Here is a 23937-nt window from a genome sequence, read left to right as displayed (position 1 = left end):
TACCAAATATTCTCAAATACTTAACTGTAGGTGTATTGTCAAACCATAATTCATAAGTGTAAAGCGGAAAAATCAAACCCTAGTCGTTCTCCCCTCCCCAACTCCAAGGAGAGAGAAGGGAGAGTCACTAGGGTTGATGGTTTTCACTTAGGAGAGACTTTACATTCAAAAGAGGGGTTGAAACCCACAAGATCCAATCCCACGCAATGCAAGATTGGATTCTAAATGAGTTTCAAGGGTTAAGACATCAAGGATACCCTCTTTTGTAAAGAATGTAGATAGAAAGATTGAACTAGGAATGCATGTAAAGTAGGAAAGATTCACTTATAAACAGTGATAGGGATATGGGATGAAGCTGCGGACCTGGAATTAGCAGTAAAATGTCGAGACGGTGCTGTTCTGCAAATTTGAGTGAAAGTTGACGGGACGATGGCGCCCGACGTGCACACGGTCCTCCGAAAAATCCGCGAAACGAAGGGGGATCTGTTCGTCTCTGCACAAGGATTCAAGATCTTCAATTATAGCTGCATACCTGCAACCTACACACAGAAAAGAGAGGATGATTGGGGGGTTAGGGATCAGGGGTTTGCCTTTAGGTCAAACCCCGGTTTTGGAATTAACCAAGAAATGAGAATGCTGTAAATGTAAATGTTTGTAATGTAAACAAGTACTGATACCTTGTTGTAAGAATGTTTGTATTCTTACATGCGAAGGTGTAATGTATGTAGTATGTTGTATGTTGTAAGTGATATCCTCTTCAATGGTTGAATCCTTGTCTTGAATGCAATACTTAGCCTTGAATGGAGACTTAGAATGCTCAATTGCTTGAAGGAATGCTTGAATGCTTGAATGCTTGAATGCTTGAATGTTTGAATATCGTTTCTGCCTTTTTTCCATCTACCAAAATGGGAGAGGAAATGTAGTTTATATACTTGTCAATTAGGGCTGATAGACTGATTTTCCCGACCTTAGGCCGACCAGGAAATATTATTTTCCAATTTGCAAACTTATAGACCCGAAGCCCCATAAGAGACCGGGCCCAAAATAGGGCCAGGGACCAGGGCACTGGGTGCCATGGTCCTGGGGGACCAGGGTGCTGGGCACCCTAGTCCTGAAGGACCAGGGTGCTGGGCACCATGGTCCCACCTCCAGGGACAGCAGGGTGCAAGGAGGATCAGGCCAGGGTGCTGAAAAATGCAGTTTTTGATGTCATGAACAAGTTTCGGGGTCTCCATTCAGGTTCCATGTTGCATCGCCATCGTGAAGATCCAAATGCAGTCGAAATTGTAAGTGTTGCAATTTTAGGACGCTACATTTAGCCCCCACTTTAGCGGGAGTATAAGCGTACGCTCATACTTCTGGTAAAGTACAAGGAAACAACATTGAAAAACTTTCACCATGTCAAGGAGGCAAGATACACCAAGCCCCCAGTGGACTAAGGATCTTACGACTTTAATTGACAAAGTAAAAGGGAAGATCACGAGGGAGAACCATGACTGTCAGTATTAAGGTTCCCTCACTATGAGTCATGCAAGAAAGATATCAAAAATTTTCAAGGCAAAGCTAAATTTGTCAAGAAATTTTCAAGTATCTTGAAAAGATATGGACGGGATGTATGCCCCCCTACATTAAAGCGATCGCACACGCCTCATCGGGGGTGATTGCTTTAAGGTAGTGATACATATAAGAAATGATAAAGGAGCATGTTATCACAAGGATTTAGCCCCCAAGTGTGAGATAAGCCCAAGGATAATAGACACAAAACACAAAGCACAAGGTGACTTCACTTTCCTCGGGGTCAGTATGTTGTATGATAATTCATGTATATCATATGTATGTATGCATAATTGTTCTTCATTCCCCAATCAAGGAAGGTCACATAGAAGAAGGGAACACATGTGTCTTTTGAGTCAACATGAGAGAGACCAAAAGAGATCTCAATGTTTTGCATCGTCCTCAAGTAGACAAGACTAAGGACAACAAATAGAAGAATGAGACTAACACATAGAAGAAGTAAAAAAAGAGAGGAGGAGAGAGTCTGCTATGCTAATGAACTAGTTTAGCACGTCATCTACCCCCCGATCTTGCTGATCAATATTTTGGGAAGATAGGAAACATGCTAGAGGAGGAACGTCCAACACAGCAGATGGAGCTATCACAAGATCCAAACAAGGGCTATGTTCATGTTCCGAGCCACGTTGTTCTTGTCTAGGAGCTAGGATAAGTGCTTTAGAAAATTCGTTAGATAAATGGTTATCAACATCAGCATATTCATACTCACTATCAGAATGAAAAGAAGTAACATTTTCATCATGAATAACATTTTCATCTATATCATCATCAAGATTTATAAAAATAGGATCTTTAACTTGCACAGGATCAAGACCATCATGCATCTTATGTTTAGGAGATTTCGGCTCAATCGTCGGCTGAGGAGAAAATGGAATAATATTAGTTGAAGGTGTTTTTGGGGATTGCAAAGTTTGAGAAGCAGCTGCCTGAGCTCTAAGACGACGCTTTCATCGACGTTCACGTGCAGAACGATTTTGTCTAGTCTTAGTAGGAAGTTGCGAAGATTGAGGAGGAGGAATATTCTCATCCTTATCACTTGGGTGTTTAGGTTGTGGTCTCTTAGGTTGAACAATAGGAGAAGAGGAAGGTCTCTTCTCTCCATAAGAGGAAGGAGGAGGAACTGCTCCATATAAGGGAGGAATATTTGGTTTAGGAAGGAGACCAAGCCCCTCATGACAAGGAGGTATAGGTCTACTTTTAGGAAGTTTATTAGATATAGGCATAGTCACATTCATAGGAATGGGTTGGGGATCTTCTTGAGGAAAGACATTAGTTTTATCTTTCAAAGGAAGAACTTCCTTCTCAAGAATGATAGGAATGTCAAGTTTGGGTGTTCTAGGTTCACTTAGAGATAGGATCATATCTTTTTTCCACTTTTGATAAGATTTGAAAGATGATCACTTCGCGGAGGAAGAGATTGGAATTGTGTAGGCCAAAAGTAATCAATAGGAACGCTAGAAGTTCTTTCAGCTGGTTTAAAGAGACTATGATTGACAGTAACAACTTCACCATTATGGGGAAATTTTAGACACTTATGAATAGGAGAAGCAATAGCTTTCATGGAAGATAGCCAAGGATAGCCTAGCTTCACACAAAATTGTTCGGATGATGGAATAATAGCAAAGTCCACATCAAGGGATTTGTTATGGACCTCAATAGGTAATGTAATAGAACCAATTGTAGGAGAAGAAAATGCATCAAATAGTTTCACAACCACATTTGTTTCATCATAGATCACTTGATTCAATTGCAAAGTAAGAAGAAATTCTTCAGTAATGATATTAATCATACAAGAAGGATCAATAAGCACTCCACGGCAAGGTGTATTCTTGACTTTTGCAACTATATATAAAGGACCATCAAATGCCCTAATAGTTTCACTAGAATCAAAGGTGATGGAAGGTTCTTTAGGGATTTTTTGCTGCTCTACAAAGTTAATCACATTCGGAGTCATAGACACAAGATCATCAGGTGAGATAGAGGAATCATTAGTATCAATCGCATTAGAGGTGTGAGAAGGTAATGGATCAGTAAAAATCTGAAAATTTTGGTTAGGAGGAGCTACAGATGTGTTGCCTTTATCATTCACACCAGAAACAGAAATAGTATTATTGTCAATCAAATCTTGAATTTTACCCTTTAAACCAAAACATTTTTCAGTATCATGCCCAGGATGACGATGAAATTGACAAAAAGATTTGTTGTCAAAATAGGGTGAATTAATCTTTGCAGGATCTATTTGCCTTATAGGAGGAAGAGTAAGCACATTTTGTTCCAATAACTTATTCATAATACTATGCAATGATTCATTCAAAGGAGTAAACTTTCTTTCTTTCTTGAAAAACTTAGAAATAGGAGGCACACCTGATGTCGCATTCACATTGTTGTTGATGATGTTTTCATTAAATTTAATGGACTCTCTGTTCGGTTTAAACTTCCCAAATGGTTGTTGACTACTATCACCCTTATCACTCAGAGCCATAGGATTTGTTTGTTCCATTTGACTCACAGTCAGTTGATAATTGTGAAGAGTTGCACACAACTGTTGGAAAGAAGTAAACTCAGAAAATAGGAGTTTTTCTCTAATATCTTTTTGTAATTAGAAATAAAGATTCTTTGAATATCATTGTCAGGCACTGGAAAAGAAATTTGAGCATACAAATGCTTATATCTACCAATGAAATCAGTCACTTTTTCTTTAACACCTTGTTTACAATGCATTAAATCAATCAAAGTAACTTTAGGACTTATATTGTTTTGAAATTGTTGAATAAAAGCATTTGCAAGTTGTTCGAAAGAAGTAATAGAATAAGAAGGCAATGAGCAATACCATTGTAGGGCTTTATCTCTTAATGTTCTAGTAAATAGTTTTGCAAGCAACCTTTGGTCATAAGCAAAATTAGTACATATTGTTTCAAAGGTCTTAACATGTGTTAGAGGATCACCCTTACCATTATAAAGCTCCAAATGCGGAATTTCAACATGTTTAGGGGGAATAGCTCGAACAATGTCAAGAGAAAGTGGGCTCGCAACATCAAATGTGGGGGTACACTAAACTTAGATTGATTCATAGAGGCAATTTGTTGCTGTAAAGAAGAGACAGTTTGTGCAAGATTGTTAATGGTCGCTTCAGTCGAAGAGTTCATATTAGACGTGTTAGATTGTGATGGATGTGCTATGTTATTGAAAGAAGGTAGAGAGTAAGGTGGTGGGACACTATGATAGTTAGTCATAGGAGATGATTGGAAAGGAGGAACAATACATGGAGGAATGGAATGGTTAAATGAATTGCCCCCTTGCGTCATGTTCATTTGTGGAGATATAATAGGAACACTCATTGAAGGAACGAATGAAGAAGTTGGATTGAATGAAGGAAGAGGGTTAATTGAAGAAGAGGGATTGCCCCCATGACTAGTGATCATAGGAGGAATGTCTTGTGTTGAAGTAGTCATTATGTTTGATGTAAAAGTAGGTATACTAGCAATAGAAGTTGTCAAAGGAATAGAATGATTAACTTGAGTAGGAGGTTGTGTGTAACCTAAGGTTTCGGCACAACTTTTCATTGGCATCACATTTGAATCCATAATGTGTGCAATACCACGCAAAATATCAATTCCATTCTTATCACACTTTGAACCATATGTTTTAGACCCTTAATTAAAGGAAGAGCTTGACTATCGGGGTATTCTTGAGACATCCATTGTCGAAAATCATCAAATTGGTTATCCAATTTTGAAAGTTGTTCTATAGAAACCTCATGGAGAGCTTCTTCATCATTAAGAGGATTAGAGGAATTACCCATGTCCTCATTAAAAAGGCCATTCAAATTAGGTTCCATCTCCTCAGTAATTACACCTTGTAAAGACTTAATTCTAAGGCTTCGTCTAACGGGAATAGTGTAAGTAGGGCTTATTGTTGTAAAACTCATGCACTAAAGAGAGAGAGATTTTGAATTTTAGAGGTAGAAAATTTCAATATAATCAGCCAATCTCCTAGATTTAAGCTGTTAAATGCAATCAGGACAATCTCCCGAAATTTCAGAAAAAATGTCCGGGACTGTGGCGAACGGAGTGCACACGGTCCTCGCAACTTTTTTCAAAAATTTTAGGGATGAAAGTTATGATGATTTTAAAGCTAATCTGAAAAAATTGAGTGATTTTACGATCTGTAGATAGGCCAAATTAAAGTTGCAATCTCAAAATTGAACCCTACCAAGATTGTTGAAAAATGTAAAATTTGAATTTTGAAAAAGAGAGGGAAACTGAAATTTTGAATTTTATGATTTTAGAGGGAATGCTGAAAGCAATGCAAGTTTCAAAATTTAAAAGTTGACTCAATTTCATGCAAAATTCGATTTTGAAAGTGGAAATTAGAGTTGTTGCAATTAAACACTTAATTTTAAAAGTCACAAATTGTAAAAATTTGAACAAAACACTGAAATTTTGAATGAATGCTAACACACTTTTCGGATTTAGGACTATAAGAAACACAATTTTGATATGAATTTCAATTTCAACAATTTTTGAATGATTAGAAGCCTCAATCCAAGCAATCGCTAGACCAACTTTCACTTTAATTTTGAAGGTGTTAAAATTGATAAAATCAGCCAAAATTCTAGATTTTAGCAGAAAAATACAGTAAGATCTAGCTCCCAAAATTTTAGAAAAAATGTTGGGGACGATGGCGCTCGGGGTGCACACGGTCCTCGCAACTTTTTTCCAAATTTTCAGGAATGAGAGATATTGTGATTTTGTTGCGGAATCCAAAATTACAGCCGATTTGGAGATGTTTTGATTAGTGAAATTATAAGTCAAAGGTTGAATCAAGAAGGTTTTAAAAATTAGGGTTTTGACATTTAACCACTTAATTTTCAGAATTAAAGCACAAATATGAATTGACAATTTGCAATAGAAGGGTAGATCTGAAACAAGCATTAACAATTAAACATTTCACAAGTTTAATTACTTAAAAATAAAATTTTAGGGTTTTTATGCAATCAACCTCTAAAATTTGCAAAAGATCAAACATGGAAATATAATTAGGAAAGCAAAATTTTCAGATCTAACCATGAATAATCAGAATGAGGATGTTCACGTCGGGTTCACCAAAATGTAAAGCGGAAAAATCAAACCCTAGTTGTTCTCCCCTCCCTAACTCCAAGGAGAGAGAAGGGAGAGTCACTAGGGTTGATGGTTTTCACTTAGGAGAGACTTTACATTCAAAAGAGGGGTTGAAGCCCACAAGATCCAATCCCATGCAATGCAAGATTGGATTCTAAATGAGTTTCAAGGGTTAAGACATCAAGGATACCCTCTTTTGTAAAGAATATAGATAGAAAGATTGAACTAGGAATGCATGTAAAGTAGGAAAGATTCACTTATAAACAGAGATAGGGATATGGGATGAAGCTGCGGACCTGGAATTAGTAGTAAAATGTTGAGACGGTGCTGTTCTACAAATTTGAGCGAAAGTTGACGGGACGATGGTGCTCGGCATGCACACGGTCCTCCGAAAAATCCACGAAATGAAGGGGGATCTATTCGTCTCTGCACAAGGATTCCAGATCTTCAATTACAGTCGCGTACCTGCAACCTACACACAGAAAAGAGAGGATGATTGTGGGGTTAGGGATGAGGGGTTTGCCTTTAGGTGAAACCCTAGTTTTGGAATTAACCAAGAAATGAGAATGTTGTAAATGTAAATGTTTGTAATGTAAACAAGTACTGATACCTTGTTGTAAGAATGTTTGTATTCTTACATGTGAAGGTGTAATGTATGTAGTATGTTGTATGTTGTAAGTGATCTCCTCTTCAATGGTTGAATCCTTGTCTTGAATGCAATACTTAGCCTTGAATGGAGACTTAGAATGCTCAATTGCTTGAAGGAATGCTTGAATGCTTGAACGTTTGAATATCGTTTCCGCCTTTTTTCCATCTACCAAAATGGGAGAGGAAATGTAGTTTATATACTTGTCAATTAGGGCTGATAGACTGATTTTCTCGACCTTAGGCCGACCAGGAAATATTATTTTCCAATTTGCAAACTTATAGACCCAAAGCCCCATAAGAGACCGGGCCCAAAATAGGGCCAGGGACCAGGACGCTGGGCATCCTAGTCCTGAAGGACCAGGGCACTGGGCGCCATGGTCCCACCTCCAGGGACAGCAGGGTGCAAGGAGGATCAGGCCAGGGTGCTGAAAAATGTAGTTTTTGATGTCATGAATAAGTTTCAGGGTCTCCATTCAAGTTCCATGTTGCATCGCCATTGTGAAGACCCAAATGCAGTCAAAATTGCAAGTGTCACAATTTTAGGATGCTACAATAAGGTGTCTTACTGGTTTCTCCTTTGATATGTACTCTGTTGAATGTATAAACCGCTGTGCTCACAACTTCTGTCTAGTAGATATGAGGTAGACTAGCTTCCATCATCACTATTATAGAAACATCCAAGATAGTTTTGTTCTTCCTTTCCACAACTCCATTCTCTTGAGGTGTCCGAGGAGTAGAAAATTGTCTCCTTATACCATGCTTCTCACAAAAGTTATTAAACTCACCGGATGTGAATTCTCCACCATGATCTAACCTCAAACATTTAATCTTGAATCTTATTTATGTTTCCACTTTATCCTTAAAGATTTTAAACTTTTCAAATTCTTTAGATTTATCCCTTACAAAACTAACCCACATCATTCTAGAATAATCATCAATGATCAGCATATAATATCTATCACATTGAAAACAATTAACTCTACCAGGACCACACAAATAAGTATGAATACAATCAATAATATCATTAGATTTATCTTGTATACTCCTAAAAGAGGTTCTGACCTATTTACCCATTTGAAATTCTTTACATACCGGATTATAGGACTTCACAACCTTAGGTATATCTCTAATTGCCTTAGTTGAACTAGTATTCACAATGTAATCAAAATTTACATGACACATCCTTTTATGCCATAGCCAACTCTCATCAGTTTTTTCAATCAAACATGTCTTCTCACCAGAATCCAAATGAAATATATTACCTTTTGTCTGTGTACCGGTTGCAATCTCCAAATCAGATCTATTAATGATTTTGTATTTTCCATCTTTGAACTGTAATTGAAATCCCTTATCTACCAATTGTCCCGCAAACAAAAGATTATGCCTTAAACTTTCAACATAATAAACAGTATCAGTATTGTTCTTACCATCCAGTGATATAGTTCATTTTCCTTTGATCATACAAGCTTTGTCATCTCCAAATCTAACCAAACTGCCATCAAATTCTTGCAAAGATAGAAAATTCCCTTTATCTCTAGTCATATGATGTGAACAACCACTGTCAATTACCCATTCATCCTTGTCTTCAATTTTAGCAGCAAGTGCCTTCTCTTCCGATACATTCTATTCTAGTGCTGGAACATCTTCCTTGATAGCTAGGAACACCCATTCCTTCCCATTTACGAAACCACTAGTAGAGTCTTCTGCCGATTGATCATCAGAATCAATAACACCTTCCTTATCCTCTATTTAGAATTATTTGTCTTTGTTTTTCCTGTACATATACTTGTTCTGATATTCAGGGTTAGGCTTAAAAGATCTTCTCACTCTTTCTTCAAATCTTGAATTCCTTTCAGGACATCTAGATGCCAAATTGCAAATCTTATTATATGCAAAACATTTAAAAGGTTCTTTTCCTTCATACTTAATTCCTACAGGTCCTTTAGGTACTCTCTTCTAGCAAATAGTTCTTCAAGTTGCTCAAATTCGTCATCTTCTCTCTTCATATCATCCAATTACTTTGCATATAAAGCTTTCCAGTCTTTCTTACCGGTTGTTGATGCAGATGCATGAAAAGCAGGTTTAGAATTCATAGCTCCAGAAGGTCCAAATTCTTCAAGCTCAAAAGTAGATAATTTACCAACCAAGGTATCTATGTTGACAAAAGTATTAGCCATTGTTCTCAATTCATTAATTGCAGTAGCCTTCATCTTGTAATCCAGTGGTAGGGCTCTTAGGACTTTAGAAACAATTTCATCTTCACTTAGAGTTTCACCACAACATTGAATTTCCATAACAAACTCATTTACCCTTTCCATGAATGTAGTAATCCTTTCATCTTCTTCCATTTTCAAGTTTTCATATCTCACCCGGTAACCATAGAGTTTAGCAATCTTCACTATAGTGTCACCTTCATTAAGAGTCTCCAAATTATCCCATAAAGCCTTTCTAGATGATTTATTGGTTAATCCCATTATTTGCTGATCAGAAAGTGCACACAAGAGGGCTTCGCTTTCTCTACAATCATTCTCAAACTCCTTATCCAATTTTTCTAGAGGAGGATTTCCAGATGCCGGATTATGAGGTGTAACACCATTCTGTGTGATCTCCCAAATCTCCTTACCGAGACATCTTAGATGAGTCTCCATCTAAATCTTCCATACTATGTAATTTGTTCCATTAAGCCTAAGAATATCTCTCTGAAAGACAGCTCCAGATGAAATAGATGAACTTGAACTATTAGTCACCATAGGATCTTCCTCAAGCGGTTAAGCTTTATGCATAGAGGACCAAAGCTCTGATACCAATTGTTAGATAGTTCAAATAACTGGAAGACAACTAACAAGGGGGGTGAATCAGTTGTCATAGATTACCAGAACATTTAGCAATTAAACCTTTAATACCAGAATGTTTAAACCAAATACTAGAATAGTAGTTAAACCAATTAATCATAAACAATAATCAGAGAATAAATACCATCCAAATGACACCAAGATTTATACGTGGAAAACCCAGTAAAGGGAAAAACCAGGATGGGAAGCCTATCCATAGTTAGATAATACTTCTACAGTAAGTATGTGAATTACAATTGAGGGGCATGCACTTGCAGGAAGGCCAACAACCTAGAGCGCATTGCTCATCACAAAAGGAGTCTCATTGACTACATAGGAATCCAAACTACAATCCAGAAGAATGAATGAACTGCAAAGATAACATCTCTTATGCCTGAGTATAGTTCTGATTAAGCTCAATACTGGAGGACTAAATCCTCTTACATAAACCCAATTTGATCTCCAATGATCAACCAAATCCTTTGGCTGAATGATATTACATTATTCACACATTACACATCCATCTCCCATTCCATGACCATATACCTATGATGATCTACAATGAGATCTTACATCATATATATACAAACCCTCGACCATTATCAATTAGGTCAACCACCAAATAATAAACCAATTACATAATTACAAAACATGTCGGCCTTAGACCAAACAAATAATATCCAACTCATAAGACATCTCGTAAACACATCGAGAGGTCCAATCCACACGTTACATCAAGTCGGTCCATAACCTAGATCAACCGGGACCCAATATAGGTCCACACGCTAAAGAATGATCCCAATCCACCAAGTCTTGAACATGATCACCATCAACATCTTGAATCTCCACCAGAAGTTGCACCAACACCACTTATGCATATCATCAAAGATCTTCATCAAAGATCTGTCAGTGAAACCCTCACCAGAACCTCAAACCAAACTTCCAAGCAAACATGATAGCATCCAATCACCAGTCCAAACTATGAACATGAGTAAGCCAATTCCATAACCAAATCATACCGGAGCATACCAGATCATATTGGATCCAAACCAACCAGAAACCACTCAACCTACTGGGACCAGAAGGGTGTCGGTAAAGCATCCAAAATAACTAGTGTTGATATCAATGAAAAAGCATCAATGCAACACATAATCAATTCCTCCAAATGGCCAACAGTTTCTATGGAATGCCACCAAGAGAAGGTGGCACATAGATGTCTACTACATACCAGGTGAAATGTAAGAGGATAGGGGGATCTGGTAATTTCGCATCATAACTGATAGCAGTATAAAAAAAAGATATATAGGATCAAGATGAGATGGGTGTATCCTCATAGCACCAATGGTTTCAGATCTGAAGAAGAGCACACGAAGATAAAGATAAAATAAAAATTTGGGTCAACATGGAAGAATGCAAATGATTCCCCCAATGCTTTGCATCATTCTTGAATATTATAAAGAAAGATATAACATATAAAAGAAATAGATAGACAAATAGAAGAATGTGTATGACAAGAAATCCCTTATATCTGAGCACCTATGGAGTAACATGGGTCTTTTAGGAGAGCATGATAGATAAAGACAGTCAACTTCCCATATCAAAGTACTTACAAAGTAACATGTCTCCCATAGGAGGGAACAAACAAATAAAGAAAGCACAGGGGAACAAAATCACACACACATTCAAGAAGATGAAGATAAAAATATAGACATCTAAGGGTCATCTTGTAAGAGATCATTGTCCTCCCAATCTAGGTCATAGGGAGAAGGCAAAAGATCTCGGAGAAGGAGAATGGAGAGAATGACACCATGTGTCTCACCCTTACTGAGAGCGAGGGATGAGGTTACATCAACAACGACATCCACCATCTCAGAGGAGGTGTGATAGGGAGATTGCTTTTAAAGTGCTCAAAAGGCCAATTTGCTCAAGAGGTTCAATTTGTTATCCAAAAAATTGTTTGAGTCTGTTGTATGTTCTTATAAATTCCTTCTTGTGGTTATAGTACCAGGCATCTCATGTATCACTTTCCTAGCACACTCCCCTTTTGGTGAAGGCTCACTCTTATGCTCAAATCTACTCAAATTGCTCACTCCACCCATCAACACACCCTCAATCTCTGATCTTTGGAATTAAACCCTCTGTTTTAGAGTTCTTTAAGAGTCTTCTATATGAAAAAGTAAGGGCAATAAGGTTTTGTTCCAATTTTTATGCTCAAATTTTAGTTTAAGGCACATAGCCTTGGCTTACTCAACTAGGCAACCAAGGGTCCAAAACCTCAAAAGGGGCTACACACTGTCCAAGGACCCATTTGACATTTGTCTCACTATTTAGGATTTTTCTCCTAAGGTTTAAAAAACCCCCAACTCCTCCTTACAATTGGGTTTGAGCATTTTGACCAGAACTGTAATTTGTGTGTTATGCAACCCCAAAACGCTACTAGCCCGTGGAGGCCTAATTGGCACTTTTTTGCTTATTCTTCTCAACAATGGTTAAAAAATTCCACAAAGTTGACTTGGGTAATGGTTTAGAGGTATTTTCTAACACATTTTCATGGTTTAGGCCTTTGTCATTGCGATATGAGGGCTGTCCACAAATTTTGGCTTAAAAGTAGGGTTTTGGAGGGTTTTGAAGCTTGTCCACCAAGTTTTCTTTGTTGTCCATCAAAGAAAGTGCCTAGAAATTCTTAGGTAATTTGATCTATCTTAGACATGTGTCCCCTACCTCTGACACACAATCATAATGCCAAACACTTGGCAAGCAACTCAAAATGGAGAGAAATATCACTGTGACTATCCACTTGCTGCCCTTTACCTGTCAGATTACTGCTGCACTTTTTGGACCCATTTTACAAGAAGTATCAACTTGTATAGAACCTCAATGAGGTCTTAAAACATTAAAAAAACCTCCTATTACATTTCCTTCATGATTCAAGGCTTGGATTACGCTCTTAAAGCATTCCATGAGCATTTTGTCAAATACAAGTCATAAAAATAGTGAACTCACTGTTTGCTTACAAAACGATAAATTTTAATAGGATCAAGCTAAACCAATGAGAAAATGTGATCTTACACACCATTGGCCATATGTCTAGACCTCTGCCTCATGTATTTGTTCACTCCAAATTAGACTTTGGGTGCAAATCTTGAGTTTTAAACACACTATTAGCTGAGTAATCAATACTTGCCTAGTATTCACTCAAATCCTTCTTCCAACCACCATTTTGGCTTAAAAAAATGCAAATGTACAATATATACATGATTTCCAACTTGAATGAATCCATAGTGTGGGATCCCAAGCATGGATTAGTCAAGTGGAGTCATTTTGGAACTTCAAACCCTTGACAGGGCAAGGAGCACACATTTTGGAAATAATTTTGTACAATCAAACTTCCAAAGGAAACCAACGCAACAATCAACTAGAGAAAATTATAAAAGTACTATGCATAGTTTTCCAAAGGTACAGTATGGATTAAGAAGCTACAGTACAGATCATTGCACTAAAAGATACAAAAACCAGTCATAAAGCCATTATCTCATGATTTTATTGAAGAAACTCTTGTTTAAACAATCACCAACCTTCTTCAAAGAAAAGAGAGGTGTTTTTATAGTCCAACAAGTTGGTTATCAAGATCATTATGGACAAGAGGCTTCCACAACCACGTTTTGCATGAAAAACACAAAAATGACAACTTTGACAACTTTTTGAGCCAAATGACAACATTTCTTGCTCAAAAAGGCATTTTTGACAATCTAGCCTTATCAACTTGTCTATTCAACTTAGAAATGACTAAAAACACTTATCAAACATGTTTCAATTCTTTTGAAAGCATTAGAAGACCTTTTTAGCAATTTTGCACTTTTTTGCCAAAAATTGTCAACTCAAAGCCTGAAATGTAAAATTTGATCTCTTGAGCTGAAAATGAGATCAAAACCACTACACATGACTCATAACAACCTAACACAAGACATTACAAACATGAAAGGATTAAAAACTCAAAAAATGGGAGTTTTACTCAACTAGGTGGTCCTGTACCATACTCCCCCAAAGACAAAGAAGTCATGTGACTCCTTGAGGTAGAAAAGAAGAAGGTATGCCAACTTTTTGAAAGTCAACTTCAGGTATCCATGTGGCCTCTGAGATATGCTGATCCTTTCATTTGATGAGATGCTCCATGTAGGTGTGATTCCTTGTCTTTTTGAGAATTCTGGAGTCTAGAACCTATTCTACTTGGGGAAAAGAAAGAGAAGGGAGAGATATATCAGAAAGGGATTTTGAAACATCTAAAACTCTTTGAATCTCCTCAGGTGGCTTCCCTTTGAAAGCAATCAGATCTGCAACATTAAAAATGGGGGACAAAGAAACATTACTAGGCAAATCAACTTTGTAAGCATTAGACCCATACTTAGCCAAGATCTTGCAAGGGCCTATCCTCCTCATCTGAAGTTTTCTTGGAACTCCCTTTTGTAGCCTTGCCTTGTTCAAATGAACCATCACATAATCACCTATGGAAAAGTGAACATCTCTCTTTGTAGCATCCACTCTTGCCTTTACCTTTTGAGAGGTATCTTGGAGAGATTGTCTCACTCGTTCATGAACCTCCTTCATGGAGTGAGCCATGTCATCTATTGTCCCACTCTTATGCTACAAGTTAGTGATATCCCTCAACTCCATTATACCCCTTGGATGCATACCATAAACAACTTCAAATGGAATTTTACCTATAGACTGGTTAACACTGTCATTGTAGGCATATTCTTCTTGATGAATGAGCTGATCCCAACTCTGCCCATATTCCTTTGTCAAGCACCTAAGAATGTTTCCAAGAGACCTGTTCACAACTTCGGTTTGGCCATTAGTTTGTGGATGATAAGCTGAACCAAAAGAGAGATTAGTACCCAATCTCTTCCACAATGTCTTCCAAAAATGACCAAGAAACTTAACATCCCTATCTAAAACAATGCTAGTAGGCAAACCATGAATTCTAACAACTTCTTTGAAAAACAAATAAGCAATATGACTTGCATCATGTGTTGTCTTACAAGGAATAAAGTGAGCCATTTTTCTAAATCTATCAACTACTACAAAGATTCTATCAAATCCTACTTGAGTTCTAGGTAATCCTACCATAAAATCCATACTAATGCAATCCCAAGGCCTATGTGGAATGGGAAGAGGCTGATATAAACCAGCATTAGAGGAATTACCTTTGGCTTTTTGACATACAAGCACTGCTCAACATACCTCTTGATGTCTTTCTGCATCTAATGGCCAATAATAGAACCTTTGAACCAACTCTAAGGTCTTGTTGAGATCGAAATGTCCACTTAAGAACCCATTGTGCTTCTCTTGAATGAGGTTCTCTCTCATAGAACCCTTTGGAACACACAACTGTCCACCCCTAAATAACAAACCATCTAGCAAAGTGAAATCAACATATGCACCATGGAAGTTATTCTCAAAATCATGACAAACTTTATAAGCTTCAATAAAATCATTATCAGTAGGATACATGTCTTTGAAACTATCAATGTCAATACTCTGAACTTGAACCTCATGAATAGTCAACAACCTTCTACTCAAAGCATCTGCTACTTTATTCAACTGACCCTTCTTATGCTTAGGAGTAAACATGTAAGCTTGCAAGTATTCTACCCATTTAACATGCCTATGATTTAGTTTATCCTGTGAGTTCAAGAAACTTAGTGCCTAATTGTCTATGTATACAACAAACTCCTTAGGAAGAAGATAGTGTCTCCATTTCCTAAGTTCTTGTACTAATGAATAAAGTTCTAAATCATAGGAAGAGTACTTTTTCTTTGCATCATTCAACTTCTCACTGAATAGTGCAAGTGGTCTATTTTCTTGACTTAAAACAGCTCCTACAACAATATTACTAGCATCACATTCAATAGTAAAAAGCTTATCAAAACTAGGTAAAATGACTACTGGTTGAGTAGCTACTTTAGTTTTCAATAATTCAAACCCCTTATTTCCTGCACTTGTCCACTAAAATTTTACCTTTACACCCCCTTTGATGGTGTCTAACATTGGAGCACAAATCTCACTAAATCCCCAGATGAATTTTCTATAAAACTGTGCCAAACCATGGAAGCTTCTGACATCACTGGCTGTCCTAGGAGTTGGCCAACTGGTTATTGCTGCAACTTTAGATTGATCCATTTTCAGATTGCCTCCCGATACAACAAAACTAAGATAGACCAATTCTTGCTTCAAGAAATCACATTTTTCTAGATTAATGGTTAGTTGTTCATCAGAAAACTGTCTCAAAACAATAGCTAAATGCTTCAAATGATCTTCCTTAGTCTTACTAAAAATACAAATATCATCTAAATACACAACAGCAAACTTGCCAATGAAATCATGTAAAACTTCATTCATGAGTCTCATGAATGTGCTAGGAGCATTAGAGAGTCCAAAAGGCATGACAAGCCACTCATAGAGACCCTCATTTGTTTTGAAAGTTGTCTTCCACTCATCCCCCTCTTTGATTCTTATCTGATGGTAACCACTCTTCAAATCAATCTTGCTAAAATACTGTGCACCCCCCAAACAATCCATCAAATCCTCTATCCTAGGTATGGGAAATCTATATCTAATGGTGATCTTGTTGATGGCTCTAGAATCTGTAAAAAGTCTCCATGTTCCACCCTTCTTAGGTGCCAACACTGTAGGTACTGCACAAGGACTAATTCTTTTCCTAATCAGCCCTTGGTCTAAGAGTTCTTGTATTTTTCTTGCTACCTCTTTGTTTTGTTCAAGGGTCATCTTGTAGGCTGCCTTATTGGGAAAAGAAGCTCCAGGTATGAAGTCAATCTGATGGCTAATGGCTCTAAGAGGTGGTAAGGCTGCAGGTGTACCATCACTAATTATTTGTTTGAAGTTATCAAGGATTTGCTGCAACTCATATGGTATCTCAACTTTCTTGTCTACCTTTTCTTCCTTGGGTTTCACTATGAGTGCAAATCCCACCCCTTCACCCTCTTCTAGTGTTTTTATGAACTCTTTCTCATTCACTAACAAGATGTTAGGTACTTTGTTTCTTCTCTCTCCTTCTTCAATGAGGGATTGAATCTAATAGGTTACTCCATCTTTCTGAAATGAATAGGAGTTTCTTTCCCCATCATGTTGTGCTTTTCGGTCAAACTACCATGGTCTACCCAATAGCAGGTGGCAAGCATCCATAGGAAGGATGTCACATAGGATCCTATCTATATATCCACCTATGTGGAAATCTACTCAGGCTTGCTCATTTACCAACACATGTTGTCCCTTATTTAACCATGTGACTTTGTATGGCTCCTTGTGTTGTATCCTAGGTAGTTTCAATTTGCTTACTGCTTCTTCTGATATGATGTTATCTATGGATCCTGAATCTATGATCACCTTACACACCTTTCCCATGATCTTACACTTAATCCTGAACAATTCTCTTCTCTGTGAAACCTCTCTACTGTGTGGCTTCTTCATTAACACTCTTTTGATCATCAAACTCTCACCATCTTCTGAAGCTAGGTGGTTCAATGCTGAAGTTTCACTATTACCTCCATCTTCTTGAACATAATTTACCCTCTTTTCACTTCCATAGGATGAACTAGGCTTCTCTGGGCATCTATAGGTAGGGTGGCCCAACTTCTAGCAGTTATAACACTTCATGGTTGAGAAGTAGGACCTTCTCCCTAGTCCATTAGATCTACCTCTACTCAGGTTGCTTGATCCCCTACCCCTATAGTTGGGTTTTCTCTGAGAATCCCCACTTTGCTCAATAAGTTTAGACTCTCCTTGGGATCGTTGATCTATGCTCCTTCCCCCAAAACTGCCTCTATGGCCTCTACCATCTCTTCCCCTACCTCTTCCTCTATTGTTTTGCTCTTGCTTTCTCCTACCTTTCTCTTCCACCTTAAGTGCCAATTGATAGCACTTGTGTACTATTTGTGGGAATAACAAGCTCATCTCTTCTTGGATGTTCCATCTTAACCCATTCAAGTACTTGTATATGGTGAAAATGGATAACAATAATAATGATATTGAAAGGCTAAATGAATTCAACCACAAAACCCTAGCCTAACAACAACAAAGATCCACCATAACATATGAAGATTACCTAAGACAATGCAAATCAAATGAATTCACAAATATTATACCATCACATGTCCAATAGGGTTTGGATCTCCATTCTTCCTATTTCCATTGATCTTGTTTGATGTATTTGCTCTCAGATTTTATGTGTGCACAAGAGCTCAACAAAGAATGGAATGTGGTTGCAAGTAGGATCACATATGCCAAGTAGTCAATTGATCAAGTAGTTAGAATGATTGATTAAGATGATTGATTAGAATGATTGATTAGGGTTGATAATGAAGGAAGCATCCTCTTATATAGAAGACACTATATGAAATGGAGGGATAATATTGAGAGGTGTAAAAGGAGGTCGGCTATGATTAGAGGGTAGGTAAAAGAAATAATAAAATAATGAAAGGGGTAGGTAGTGTAGGAATTAAGACATGAATGACATGTGTCATGGGTAGAAAAGGTTAATGATTTAATTAAATAAATAAAGATTTATATAATTAATAGAAGAAGTGGGATCAATTAAATAAATAAGATATTTATTTAATTTAGGAAAAGGATAATTTAAATAAATAAATGTATTTATTTAAATGAGAAATAAGGCTAGAAGAGGATAAATGAATTAATTAAATAAATAAAGATTTATTTAATTAATAGAAGAATTAAGCTTAGATAATTAAATAAATAAAATATTTATTTAATTAGACATGACAATTTTGGGTGTCTACATTTTGCCCCTCTTTGAGACAATGCGGCTTGTCGCGTTGTTTCAAAGAAGATAATATGAAAGACAATGCGGCTTGTCACGTTGTTTCAAAGAAGATAATATGAACTAATACAGAGTTGCCCCAAGATGGGAATGATATGCCCCCTTGAGAGATTGGATGAAAATGTCTGAAAAGATTACAGACAATCTCTCGATAAGAAAGAGAGGCTAGAATGGACTCACCGGATAAAGTGACAGAGTCACGGGATAATCAAGATTGACTCGGGAGACAAGGGCTAGGGCAGTCTATAAGATAGACCATGAGGGAAATACATCCTCATTGTCATCCACACATCCACGAGAGCAGAGTGTAGAGTGAGAATAGAGCAGCAGTAGTCAACAGCGATGGCCTTTGTTCACAGATTCGACCACGTTCGCCGATTTCAGAGGCCAGCAGAGGCAGGAGAGCCAGTAAGTACCACAAAACCTCCTTGTACTTTGATGCATTTATTGTTGTCATTAATGCATGCTAGGTAGAGTAATAAATGTGCTTAGAATAGGGTCCAAAAAATTTCAAAAACATGTAGGCGCATCTGCGTTGGTGCCAGGTGCATTTATGCGGTCTAAAAGAGCGTTTATGTCATGAAAGCATGTTTGTGTCCAAAAATGTGAATTTGTGTCTTCTAGGTCAAATCGACAGTTCTGTGATGAACATACGCTGTCGATTGGATAAGCTGCTGAGAGGATACACTCAAGCAGGTCCTCTAAGGAAGACTAGGATAGATCGAGGCACTTTGTGATGAATGGGGAGTATTAAAATATGAGCAGCACTTTATGATGAACAGTGAGTGCAAATGTGAGCAGCACTTTGTGATGAACAGGGAGTGTCAAACACGTAGTACTTTGTGATGAACAGGGAGTACCACTAGGATAGAAGCAACACTTTGTGATGAACAGTGAGTGTCACTAGGACTGAGATGATTGATTTGTATGACTGCAGGAGTATTTGCCTATGCTAGAGTCACGGGAGAGATTCCCATCGACTTAGATGTTGCGACTTGAGTTGACAACTGAGGACCGAGTTGTGATTGAGGTTATGGGATTGAGACATATTCTGTATGTGCCTGAGTTTTGGGTGAACATGAGATTGCTAACTGCACTGGCGGAGAGGTGGCACTCAGAGACTTGTACTTTTCATTTGCCGATGGGTGAGATGACAGTCACCCTGGAGGATGTATACAGGATTATGCAGGTATCGATTGATGGGGAGCTGATTCTGTATGATCGAGACAGAGATAGGGAGGCCCTGAGATGAGTGTTTCAGGATCCAGGACTAGAGATGAGGGCTGGACATGTGGCATGGGACATGATGACATAGACAGGATTAGCACTACCAGTAGTATTGGCAGGAGTGATCAGTGGGTTCCTCTGTCTGGATAGGGCGACACGAGGATTGGCTGTGAGATCGGGGAGGACACAGGGGCCAGGAGAGATGATCTTGGGGTGGGTCCTTCTAGGGCTCAGACTCTGTCGAGGCCAGCCAGCTCCGAGGGAGGGAGTTCATCGTAGCCGTAGAGGGCTCACTATGTATCAATTTTGTACCATTTTGTATGATGATGTAGACACCTTCGGGTGATTGTAGCCATATGATTTTGACATCATTGTATCATGACACTTATGAGTATATATATGAAATGATTCATCTTTGCGGCAGCTATATGCATGCATACCTATGTGATGTATGTTTCTATGTGATGCTTATGATATGGATGCAAATATGTATATGATGCAATGCAATATATTTTTTTGTTCTTTTATGTTTTATATGTGTATGCATGATGCAAATATGAATGTATGTAATGTAGATGAATATGGTAATGCAAATGTAAATTGTGCTAACAAGTGTTGTGTGCAGGATGTGATACAATTTTGATTGTATATGGTGAAAATGGATAACAATAATAACAATATTGAAAGGCTAAATGAATTCAACCACAAAACCCTAGCCTAACAACAACAAAGATCCACCATAACATATGAAGATTACCTAAGACAATGCAAATCAAATGAAATCACAAAGATTATACCATCACATGTGCAATAGGGTTTGGATCTCCATTCTTCCTATCTCCATTGATCTTGCTTGATATATTTGCTCTTAGATTTTATGTGCACAAGAGCTCAACAAAGAACGGAATGTGGTTTCAAGTAGGATCGCATATGCCAAGTAGTCAATTGATCAAGTAGTTAGAATGATTGATTAGAATGCATAGAATGATTAGGGTTTGATAATGAAGGAAGTATCTCCTTATATAGAAAACACTATATGAAATGGAGGGATAAGATTGAGAGGTGTAAAAGAAGGTCAACTATGATTAGAGGGTAGGTAAAAGAAATAATAAAATAATGAAAGGGGTAGGTAGTGTATGAATAAAGAGATGAATGACATGTGTCATGAGTAGAAAAGACTAATGAATTAATTAAATAAATAAAGATTTATTTAATTAATAGAATAAGTGGGATAATTAAATAAATAAAAATATTTATTTAATTTAGGAAAAGGATAATTTAAATAAATAAATGTATTTATTTAAATGAGAAATAAGGCTAGAAGAGGATAAATGAATTAATTAAATAAATAAAGATTTATTTAATAAATAGAAGAATTAAGCTTAGATAATTAAATAAATAAAATATTTATTTAATTAGACATGACAATTTTGGGTGTCTACATTTTGCCCCTCTTTGAGATAATGCGGCTTGTCGCGTTGTTTCAAAGAAGATAAGATGAACTGATATAGAGTTGCCCCAAGATAGGAATGATATGCCCCCTTGAGAGATTGGATGAAAATGTCTGGAAAGATTACAGACAATCTCTCGATAAGAAAGAAAGGCTAGAATGGACTGACCGGATAAAGTGACAAAGTCATGGGATAACAAAGACTGACATAGGAGATTAGGGCTAGGGCTAGGGTAGTCTATAAGATAGACCACGGGGGAAAATACATCCTCATTGTCATCTACACATCTATGAGATTAGAGTGCAGAGAGAGAAAAGAGTAGCAGCAGTCACCAGCGATGTCTTTTGTTCATAGATTCGACTACGTTCGCCGATTCTAGAGGCTAGCAGAGGCAGGAGAGCCGGTGAGTACCACAAAACCTCCTCGTACTTTGTTGCATTTAATTTTGTCATTAATGCATGCTAGATAGAGCAATAAATGCACTTAGACTAGGGTCCAAAAAGTGTCCAAAAACATCCAAGCACGTCTGTGTTGGTGCTAGGTGCGTCTGTGCTCGCGAGGCGCGTCTGTGTTTGTGCCAGGCACGTCTGCATTTGAACATGTGTCTGTGTCAAATGCGGCCGCGTTTGTGATGGTCAGTCATGTTTGTGCCAAGAAGGCACGTCTGCGTCGCCTAGGCACGTCTGTGTAGAGCATAGGCACGTCTGTGTTTTTCAGACACGTCTGTGCAGTCTTCAAGCGCGTTTATGTCAGGTAAGCGCGTTTGTGTTTAGTTTTGTCTTCTAGGTCAAATCAACAGTTCTCTGATGAACATACGCTGTCGATTGGATAAGCTGCTGAGAGGATACACTCAAGCAGGTCCTCTAGGGAAGACTAGGATAGATCAAGACACTTTGTGATGAATAGTGAGTACCAAGATAGAGTACTTTGTGATGAACAGGGAGTACTAAAAAATGAGCAGCACTTTGTGATGAATAGGGAGTGCAAATGTAAGTAACACTTTGTGATGAATAGTGAGTGTCACATATGTAGTACTTTGTGATGAACAGGGAGTACCACTAGGATAGAAGCAACACTTTGTGATGAACAGTGAGTGTCACGAGGATAGATAGAAACACTTTGTGATGAACAGTGAGTGTCACTAAGATAGAATGCCATATGCATTTAGATAAAAAGTAGCATTTTGTGATAAACAGGGAATGCCACTATGACTGACATGAGTGATTTGCTTGACTGAAGGAGTATTTGCCGATGCTGGAGTCACGGGAGAGATTCCCATCTACTCAGAGGTTGTGACCTGAGTTGACAGCCGAGGAGTGAGCTGCGATCGAGGCTATGGGATTGAGACATGTATATGGTGAAAATGGATAACAATAATAACAATATTGAAAGGCTAAATGAATTCAACCACAAAACTCTAGCCTAACAACAACAAAGATCCACCATAACATATGAAGATTACCTAAGACAATGCAAATCAAATGAAATCACAAAGATTATACCATCACATGTCCAATAGGGTTTGGATCTCCATTCTTCCTATCTCCATTGATCTTGCTTGATATATTTGCTCTCAGATTTTATATGCACAAGAGCTCAACAAAGAACGGAATGTGGTTGCAAGTAGGATCGTAGTGTCTCTCAAGATTTTGTCAAGAATGGCTTTATGAGTGGGGGATATGCGTAAGAGCTCAAGAATGGAGATGAGCGCGGGTGTCTTCCCTAATTGTTCTACAAGGTCATACTCAGGTTTGGTTGATGAGGAAGTGGTGTTCTTGGCTGGAGCACCTTGCAAAGTGATTTTACCTTGACGAGTTGTGACATGACATTCAGAGGTAGGTTCGGAAGAAGATCCAACACCTTTTAGGACAATCCTAGGTCTCCGGGTAGAATTCTCAAACGCTTTGTCCTTGATGATAATGGTAGAGACATAATTGTCCATCGAGATGTGATTGATAGTTGAATCATAGTTGTAGGATGCTCTGGTATAGTTGGTTTGATCCTCTGTGGCTTTAGCTTTTCCCTTGTCATGTTTTGGGAATGGTTCCTTAAACATCTCATGTTCTTGATTGGAGGAATGTCCCTCAATCTCAATGTCACCTCTATCAATGAGATCTTGTATGATGTTCTTTAATCGATGACAATTTCCTATCTTATGAACCTTTCTCTTATGAAATTCACAATACTCATCATCATTCCACCAATTTGGTTTAACCTTTGGCTCATATGGA

The sequence above is a fragment of the Cryptomeria japonica genome, chromosome 1 (genome assembly GCF_030272615.1).
Source record: "Cryptomeria japonica chromosome 1, Sugi_1.0, whole genome shotgun sequence".
In the NCBI taxonomy this organism is placed as follows: Eukaryota; Viridiplantae; Streptophyta; class Pinopsida; order Cupressales; family Cupressaceae; genus Cryptomeria; species Cryptomeria japonica.
Note: the sequence above shows the minus strand (reverse complement) of the source record.